Genomic DNA, 9,220 nt, shown 5'->3' with positions numbered 1-9,220 from the left:
CCAGTGCGCTGGCAACGGCGCGCTGAACCCAGCAGTTCGAGGATGCCCTTGGCCTTGGGGCGAGGCCGGTGGGCGAGCTGCATCAGTCCCCCCCCATGCCAGAGGAGCCGGTCCGGGGCAAGAGACGGGCTCCCAACCTTTTCACTCGTCAAATGAATCATGGCTGACCAAGAGACGAGTGATTCGAGTGTTCTCTCGAGGTGTTCGACACATACTGTTCCCACCCCTGAAGAGGGCCTGGGGCAGAATGCAGAAAACGTCACTGAGTGGCATACTAGAATCAACCAACTGCTAGATTCTAGTATAAAGAACGGCAAGATAAGCAATACAGCAGTTCTCTCAATCAAGAAGGAACTCGCCGCCTGGGCTATCGCCAGTGCGAAGCTCGAGGGGCGGCTAGAGGAGTTAGAGAAAGAGAATGAACGACTGCGCAAACAGCCCACCAAAACGTGGGCAGGAGTGGTCGCACAAGCGACCACCAAAATACAGACAACAAAAGAGACCATCGAAAAGGTGTCCAAAAGGCCCGACACGGCGGTCTTCTTAAGACCCCTTCCAGGCCAGGACATTAAAAAAGTGCAACAACTATTTACAACTACTGTAAACCCGGCAGCAGACAAAATTAAAATAAATATGGTGAAGGCAACCAAAAATGTTGTAATTGTAGATGTTGCCACCGAAGAAGACCGGGATAAGATACTTAACCATGACAAACTTAAAAAGGTCGTTAAGTGTGAACCGCCCAAAAAGCGGAATCCCTTGGTGATCTTATATGACGTGCCCACCACCATGAATGAAAATGAGATTTATGAAACAATATGTCAACAAAATTTTGAGGAAATGAGTACAGACAACTTTAAAAAAGAATTCAAATTGCGGTTCAAAACTGGACCCAGAGAGCGCGATACAGTACATCATGTAGCAGAAGTTTCCGGAAGTATGTGGCGTAAGCTCACCACTATGGGCAGAATATATATGGGGTTCCACTCCATAAACGTAAGGGACTACCTCGTGGTTCCCCGCTGTCACAATTGCGGGGACCTCGACCATATACACAAACACTGTGAGCGAAAGCCGGCTTGCTCCAGGTGCGGCGCTGAAGATCACACTAGGAAAACTTGTGGCAAAACAGGGATATGTATCCCCTGTGCAAGAAGAGGGAAAAGAAATTGTAATGCCACAGGAAGAAACTGCCCCACATACAGGGCTTTAGAGCAACGGCTTATCTCGAGGACTGATTATGGCTGAGTCCATATCAGTCAACAGGAAGCCTAAAAGAAAGTCCCCGAGTAAAAGGGTTAGGGATGCACTTAGGGCCAGCAGATTTAGGGAGTTCCTACAAGGAGCGACAAAAATCCAGACCAGACAGGTAGAGACAAAAGATGCTGGTGTACAAACGGACCCATGTGGGCAGACCAGTGCTCCCTTCCCCCGAAACCGGGGACTAAGGTCGCTTGAAGAACTAGAACGACCGCAAGGGCGACCTGTGGCAAAACAAATAGTAACTACGGATAAACAAAAAGTACAAGATAATACAATAAACAGTACAACATCTGATACAAACCCTCTCACACAAAAAGGTTCGGGCGTAGATCCCCATAGGGTATACCCCAACCTAGAACATGCATTACAACTTGCGCGACTGGAGGAGCCGGCGGTCCTCACCACAGCACTGAGGCATGTGGTACGTGTCGGGCATGAATATGGCAGAGACGTCACCTTCCCGGTAATGGAGGCTGTCGACAGAATACAGCTGAAGACAATGAACCTTCCCACGGACTTCGGAGCCCTGCGTGACCTGGTCAAAAAGGTTTTCGAAAGAAGAAACGAGAAGTTTGATCTTAATGAAATTTATAGTCAATCTGGCATCACAAATGGAAGACTAGCTCACGATTGGAGCAAGAACTGGCCGGATTCACACATCAGAACATATTACGCACGTGACCCATTTAAACGTAGGACAGATTAACTCTCATAATAGCAGATTAGTCATGCAGGAACTCCGTAAGGTCGTGGAGGAGAGGAGTCTGGATGTGCTCTGTCTACAGGAACCATACTCCCTGGCTGGGCGAATCCCTTTTGCAGCAGCTAATTGGCAAGTCGTTCACAGTGAAGCGGAACCCAAAGCAGCTATAATGATAATAAATAAAGCAATAAAAGCCACAGTTCTATCACAGTTCTGTGACGATCACTGCAACGTCGTGGAACTACAAACACCAGCTGGAGTACTGTGCATCATTAATATGTACTTCCAGTACGGACGAGGAATAGACGAATTCCTGGACAAACTTATGCAAATAGCCGCGGCGTTGCGGGGACGTCGATGTGTCATTACTGCAGATATAAATGCCAAATCCCCCCTGTGGTTCAGCGGCACGCGAGATGAAAGAGGAGAAAAGGCTGAGGAGACCATCATGGCGTTACAATTGCTTGTCGCCAACAAGCGAGGCAATCCACCCACCTATGTAGGAGGTGGGGGCGAGGGCACAAACATCGACGTCACATTGGTCACGCCCAATCTCGCCACCACATTAACCAATTGGATGGTCTGGGATCATGTGACAACCAGTGACCACAACCTCATTACGTTTTCATTAGGGAACGAAGAGTGCCGCTGGGACATGGGGTGGGAGACACAGCTGAATTACAACAGAGCTGACTGGGACCGCCTGTCACGGGAGTGTGAAATACCGATATTGCCGGATGGTGACGAAAATGTCGAAGGATATGCTGAAGAACTGGTGCAAGCGGTTGTCAGAGCGGTAAAAGCTGCCGTACCAACCAGGAGGAGAGCCGTAGCGGCCCCCCCGTCGCCATGGTCTACCGAACTCGGACAGATGCGCCAGTCTGTACGGAGGGCTAGGAGGTACTACCAGCGGAGTGTCGTCTGGGAAGAGAAGCAACGTTGGTTGCAAAGATACAGAGAAGAGAAGGAACACTTCCAACAGGAGCTTAAGGCAGTTAGGCTACAGAGCTGGGAGAAATATGTAAGAACACAGCTAGCCACGGACCCATGGGGTGTACCGTACAAGTTAGTACGGGAAAAGATCAGATCACCCATGGTGCTGTCCACCGTCAGGGGTCAGGGCAGGATGACAGAGACCTGGCAGGAAACTGCTGAGGTCCTGCTCCGCGTCCTGCTGCCTGACGATGACGAAAACGATGACTCCGAGGCACAGCAACAAATTCGGAGACAAGACCTGGAAGAATATCAGAACAACAATGTAGTATATCCCTTCTCTGAAGAAGAAGTAGCCGCTCAGATAAATGCCCTCAAAAGAGGCAAGGCTCCTGGCCCGGACGGCATTACCGCGGAGGTGGTGCAATTCCTGGCCCCCCAGCTGGTAGCTCCTCTCACAAAGTTATATAACGAGTGCTTGAGGCTCGGGAAATACCCCCAAATCTGGAAAAGAGCCACAGTTGTGATAATTAAGAAAAGCCCAGATAAAGATCCACAAGAAGCAAAGTCTTATAGACCTATTTGTTTATTAGACACACTGGGGAAACTTTTTGAGAGGCTGCTGGCAGACAGACTGGCAGCACACAGAGTTTTGTGCGGGATGAGCGACAGACAGTTCGGCTTCAGAGCTGGGAGATCGGCGTCTGACGCCATCGCCCTGGCTGCGGAGGTCTGTGCCGCTACCCCGCACAAATACGTGGTCGGCATCATGGTAGACATCAGTGGCGCCTTTGACAACCTGTGGTGGCCCTCCCTCTTCTCTCGCCTGCGTGAGAAGGAGTGCCCGAGGTCGCTATATGGTTGTCTGAGGAGCTATTGTGAGAATAGGGAGGTCTGGCTATCGTCCCCTAGCGGAAGAATAAGTAAGAAGATTACCAAGGGGTGTCCACAGGGATCTGTCCTGGGGCCACTCTTTTGGGACATTAATATGGAACCCCTCTTGGACAATCTACAGAACAGTGACGATGTGCTAGAGGGCATAGCCTACGCGGACGACCTCCTCCTGCTGGTTGGCGGCCGTAGCCGCGAAGACCTAGAGCCGAAAATTGAAAGGGCTATCTCCATCTTGAGTACATGGTGCCATATGACCAAAATGAAGATCTCACCAACAAAGTCCACTTACCTACTCTTGAAGGGACAACTAGTCAGGAACCCAACAGTGAGAATAGATGGCTTGCCAGTTCTCCGACGCCATGAAGCGCGATACTTGGGAGTAATCGTCGATGAGAGGTGGACTTATGCATCACATATTGACACTGTCGCACATAAATCATTAGAAACACTAAACAACCTAATATCAATTGGCCACAAGCGATTCCATCTGCCACCAGAATTGATCAAACTATATCACAATAGTATATTGACATCCATTGTAGGATATGGGTCAGGAGTCTGGGCCCACAGGCTCACGAGGGTTGTGCCTGCCATGGCTGTGAGAAGAGTGCAGCGAAACATGCTTCTTAGATCAGTAGGGGCATATAGAACAACACCGGGCGCAGCACTAACGGTGTTAATGGGGCTTTGTCCGCTCGACATCAAAATTAGAGAATAAGCGACATGGTACTGGGTGAAGAAGGGAAATAGGGAGAAAATAGTCGATTTAATGGGGATACATGTGGGCAATAAACTGGAAATTAAACGCAGGGGGGAAGAACTTTGGCAACAACAATGGGACAATGAAGAAACCGGTCGCAGAACATATGAACTGCTGCCCAACATCAGGGAAAGACTACAACTAAAACATTTCACACCATCACGAGGACTGCTGCACTTCCTCACAGGTCATGGACCCTACCCGGCTTATTTATGCTGGTTCGGGAAACGGGCTACACCAGCGTGTGACTGTGGGGCCACACCAGGCACCCCAGAACACGTGGTGATTGAGTGCCACCTCTTCGACGACGTAGCAGCGCAATTACGTCAACAGCTACCCAATTTTGACACGTATCACCTGCTCAGGCACGAGGACCATTTCCCAACTCTAAATAAACTGGCGAATGAGATATCACTTAAAGTAATTAAGGAATATCTAAGGAACAACGATTAGACATCAAATACCGAACTTGACCCTGCGCACCTGTCCTGTTTCCGCCGAGGCGTGGATTGGCCAGCCGCCTCACGGCTGGAATCCGCCACGTCTGGGATTAGGGGGAGGGTGCGCCAAACCACCGATCTAGACACTCACCAATTTTGACTCTAGGCTAAGTTAGGTTAAATGTAGGATAAGCTAGGATAATAAGAATAGCATAGTACTGCAGCGAACAACAACACCGGCCAGCCTGGTGCCAGGGGCACGTTCACCGGGATTAGCTCGGTGAACAGGGCCACCAAGTAGGTTTATACAACGCTGGCACACCTGTAACGCTGCAGGTAGATGTACATTAGTATAAGAAGAATGAAATAGCATAGAAATAGTACAATTGATAATTGAAGTGCCCATAGTGAGAATAAGGAAAACTAACGTAGAGTAAGCTGTAGTAGTAACATTAGAATTGTATAAACTAGGACCCACTAATTATATAAGGTGGTGGGTTGATATGTATCACATATATTGATGAATAAAGAATTTTTTTTTTTTTAAAAAAAAAAAAAAAAAAAAAAAAAAAAAACAGAGTCCCGACCAGAGATGGAAGGGACGCTTTTATTAGATCAAAACCAATCGGTCGGCTCGTCCGGTCCGTTTGCCTTGGTGACTCTGAATAACTTTGGGCTGATCGCACGGTCCTCGTACCGGCGACGCATCTTTCAAATGTCTGCCTTATCAACTGTCGATGGTAGGTTCTGCGCCTACCATGGTTGTAACGGGTAACGGGGAATCAGGGTTCGATTCCGGAGAGGGAGCCTGAGAAACGGCTACCACATCCAAGGAAGGCAGCAGGCGCGCAAATTACCCACTCCCGGCACGGGGAGGTAGTGACGAAAAATAACGATACGGGACTCATCCGAGGCCCCGTAATCGGAATGAGTACACTTTAAATCCTTTAACGAGTATCTATTGGAGGGCAAGTCTGGTGCCAGCAGCCGCGGTAATTCCAGCTCCAATAGCGTATATTAAAGTTGTTGCGGTTAAAAAGCTCGTAGTTGGATTTGTGTCCCACGCTGTTGGTTCACCGCCCGTCGGTGTTTAACTGGCATGTATCGTGGGACGTCCTGCTGGTGGGGCGAGCCGAAGGCGTGCGACCGCCTCGTGCGTGCTCGTGCGTCCCGAGGCGGACCCCGTTGAAATCCTACCAGGGTGCTCTTTATTGAGTGTCTCGGTGGGCCGGCACGTTTACTTTGAACAAATTAGAGTGCTTAAAGCAGGCAAGCCCGCCTGAATACTGTGTGCATGGAATAATGGAATAGGACCTCGGTTCTATTTTGTTGGTTTTCGGAACCCGAGGTAATGATTAATAGGGACAGGCGGGGGCATTCGTATTGCGACGTTAGAGGTGAAATTCTTGGATCGTCGCAAGACGAACAGAAGCGAAAGCATTTGCCAAGTATGTTTTCATTAATCAAGAACGAAAGTTAGAGGTTCGAAGGCGATCAGATACCGCCCTAGTTCTAACCATAAACGATGCCAGCCAGCGATCCGCCGCAGTTCCTCCGATGACTCGGCGGGCAGCCTCCGGGAAACCAAAGCTTTTGGGTTCCGGGGGAAGTATGGTTGCAAAGCTGAAACTTAAAGGAATTGACGGAAGGGCACCACCAGGAGTGGAGCCTGCGGCTTAATTTGACTCAACACGGGAAACCTCACCAGGCCCGGACACCGGAAGGATTGACAGATTGATAGCTCTTTCTTGATTCGGTGGGTGGTGGTGCATGGCCGTTCTTAGTTGGTGGAGCGATTTGTCTGGTTAATTCCGATAACGAACGAGACTCTAGCCTGCTAACTAGTCGCGTGACATCCTTCGTGCTGTCAGCGATTACTTTTCTTCTTAGAGGGACAGGCGGCTTCTAGCCGCACGAGATTGAGCAATAACAGGTCTGTGATGCCCTTAGATGTTCTGGGCCGCACGCGCGCTACACTGAAGGAATCAGCGTGTCTTCCTAGGCCGAAAGGTCGGGGTAACCCGCTGAACCTCCTTCGTGCTAGGGATTGGGGCTTGCAATTGTTCCCCATGAACGAGGAATTCCCAGTAAGCGCGAGTCATAAGCTCGCGTTGATTACGTCCCTGCCCTTCGTACACACCGCCCGTCGCTACTACCGATTGAATGATTTAGTGAGGTCTTCGGACTGGTACGCGGCATTGACTCTGTCGTTGCCGATGCTACCGGAAAGATGACCAAACTTGATCATTTAGAGGAAGTAAAAGTCGTAACAAGGTTTCCGTAGGTGAACCTGCGGAAGGATCATTACCGACTAGACTGCATGTCTTTCGATGTGCGTGTCGTGTCGCGCAACACGCTACCTGTACGGCTCGCAGTAGCCGTGCGCCGCGTGCGGAACCACGCGTTCGTCTCAAAACTAACGGCAATGTTGTGTGGTACGAGCGCTGAAGCGCTGGAGCGGCTGGCCTGCGGCACCTGGCGCCTGGCGCCGGTTTTGAATGACTTTCGCCCGAGTGCCTGTCCGCTCCGGTGTGGAGCCGTACGACGCCCATCGGCCGTGAGGCCGTTGGACACTGAACGCTGGAACAGGGGCCGCCACACGCCTCAGTCCCGCCTATGCAACTGTCTTGAAAGAGATAGTGGAAACTATGAAAAGATCACCCAGGACGGTGGATCACTCGGCTCGTGGGTCGATGAAGAACGCAGCAAATAGCGCGTCGACATGTGAACTGCAGGACACATGAACATCGACGTTTCGAACGCACATTGCGGTCCATGGATTCCGTTCCCGGGCCACGTCTGGCTGAGGGTCGGCTATGTATACTGAAGCGCGCGGCGTTTGCCCCGCTTCGCAGACCTGGGAGTGTCGTGGCCGCCTGTGGGGCCGGCCGCGTCTCCTTAAACGTGCGATGCGCGCCCGTCGCCTGGCGGTTCGCATACCGGTACTTACTCGGTAGCGTGCACAGCCGGCTGGCGGTGTGGCGTGCGACACCTCGTACAACGACCTCAGAGCAGGCGAGACTACCCGCTGAATTTAAGCATATTACTAAGCGGAGGAAAAGAAACTAACAAGGATTCCCCCAGTAGCGGCGAGCGAACAGGGAAGAGTCCAGCACCGAACCCCGCAGGCTGCCGCCTGTCGTGGCATGTGGTGTTTGGGAGGGTCCACTACCCCGACGCCTCGCGCCGAGCCCAAGTCCAACTTGAATGAGGCCACGGCCCGTAGAGGGTGCCAGGCCCGTAGCGGCCGGTGCGAGCGTCGGCGGGACCTCTCCTTCGAGTCGGGTTGCTTGAGAGTGCAGCTCCAAGTGGGTGGTAAACTCCATCTGAGACTAAATATGACCACGAGACCGATAGCGAACGAGTACCGTGAGGGAAAGTTGAAAAGAACTTTGAAGAGAGAGTTCAAAAGTACGTGAAACCGTTCTGGGGTAAACGTGAGAAGTCCGAAAGGTCGAACGGGTGAGATTCACGCCCATCCGGCCACTGGCCTCCGCCCTCGGCAGATGGGGCCGGCCGCCCGCGCGGAGCAATCCGCGGCGGGGTCGTGTCCGGTTGCCTTTCCACTCGCCGCGGGGTGGGGCCGTTCCGGTGTGCGGTGGGCCGCACTTCTCCCCTAGTAGGACGTCGCGACCCGCTGGGTGCCGGCCTACGGCCCGGGTGCGCAGCCTGTCCTTCCGCGGGCCTCGGTTCGCGTCTGTTGGACAGAGCCCCGGTGTCCTGGCTGGCTGCCCGGCGGTATATCTGGAGGAGTCGATTCGCCCCTTTGGGCGCTCGGGCTCCCGGCAAGCGCGCGCGGTTCTTCCCGGATGACGGACCTACCTGGCCCGGCCCCGGACCCGCGCCGCTGTTGGCTCGGGATGCTCTCGGGCGGAATAATCGCTCCCGTCAGCGGCGCTTCAGCTTTGGACAATTTCACGACCCGTCTTGAAACACGGACCAAGGAGTCTAACATGTGCGCGAGTCATTGGGCTGTACGAAACCTAAAGGCGTAATGAAAGTGAAGGTCTCGCCTTGCGCGGGCCGAGGGAGGATGGGGCTTCCCCGCCCTTCACGGGGCGGCGGCCTCCGCACTCCCGGGGCGTCTCGTCCTCATTGCGAGGTGAGGCGCACCTAGAGCGTACACGTTGGGACCCGAAAGATGGTGAACTATGCCTGGCCAGGACGAAGTCAGGGGAAACCCTGATGGAGGTCCGTAGCGATTCTGACGTGCAAATCGATCGTCGG

General features: G+C 52.3%; 2 non-coding genes across 2 annotated transcripts in view; both read left to right on the top strand.

Moving 5' to 3' along the window:
• Positions 1–7,651: 7,651 nt before the first annotated feature.
• Positions 7,652–7,806, top strand: LOC126476469 (5.8S ribosomal RNA). The gene has a single exon (XR_007587001.1). It is a non-coding gene; the product is annotated as a 5.8S ribosomal RNA (ribosomal RNA).
• Positions 7,807–7,994: 188 nt separating this feature from the next.
• LOC126477003 (large subunit ribosomal RNA) overlaps positions 7,995–9,220 on the top strand; it is a 4,222-nt gene continuing 2,996 nt past the window's right edge. The window contains exon 1 of the ribosomal RNA XR_007587415.1: positions 7,995–9,220. This exon is cut by the window's right edge and continues 2,996 nt beyond it. This is a non-coding gene — a ribosomal RNA (large subunit ribosomal RNA).

This window comes from Schistocerca serialis, chromosome 4 (genome assembly GCF_023864345.2).
Source record: "Schistocerca serialis cubense isolate TAMUIC-IGC-003099 chromosome 4, iqSchSeri2.2, whole genome shotgun sequence".
Classification (NCBI taxonomy): Eukaryota; Metazoa; Arthropoda; class Insecta; order Orthoptera; family Acrididae; genus Schistocerca; species Schistocerca serialis.
Note: the sequence above shows the minus strand (reverse complement) of the source record. Positions and strands in the feature narration are given on the sequence as shown.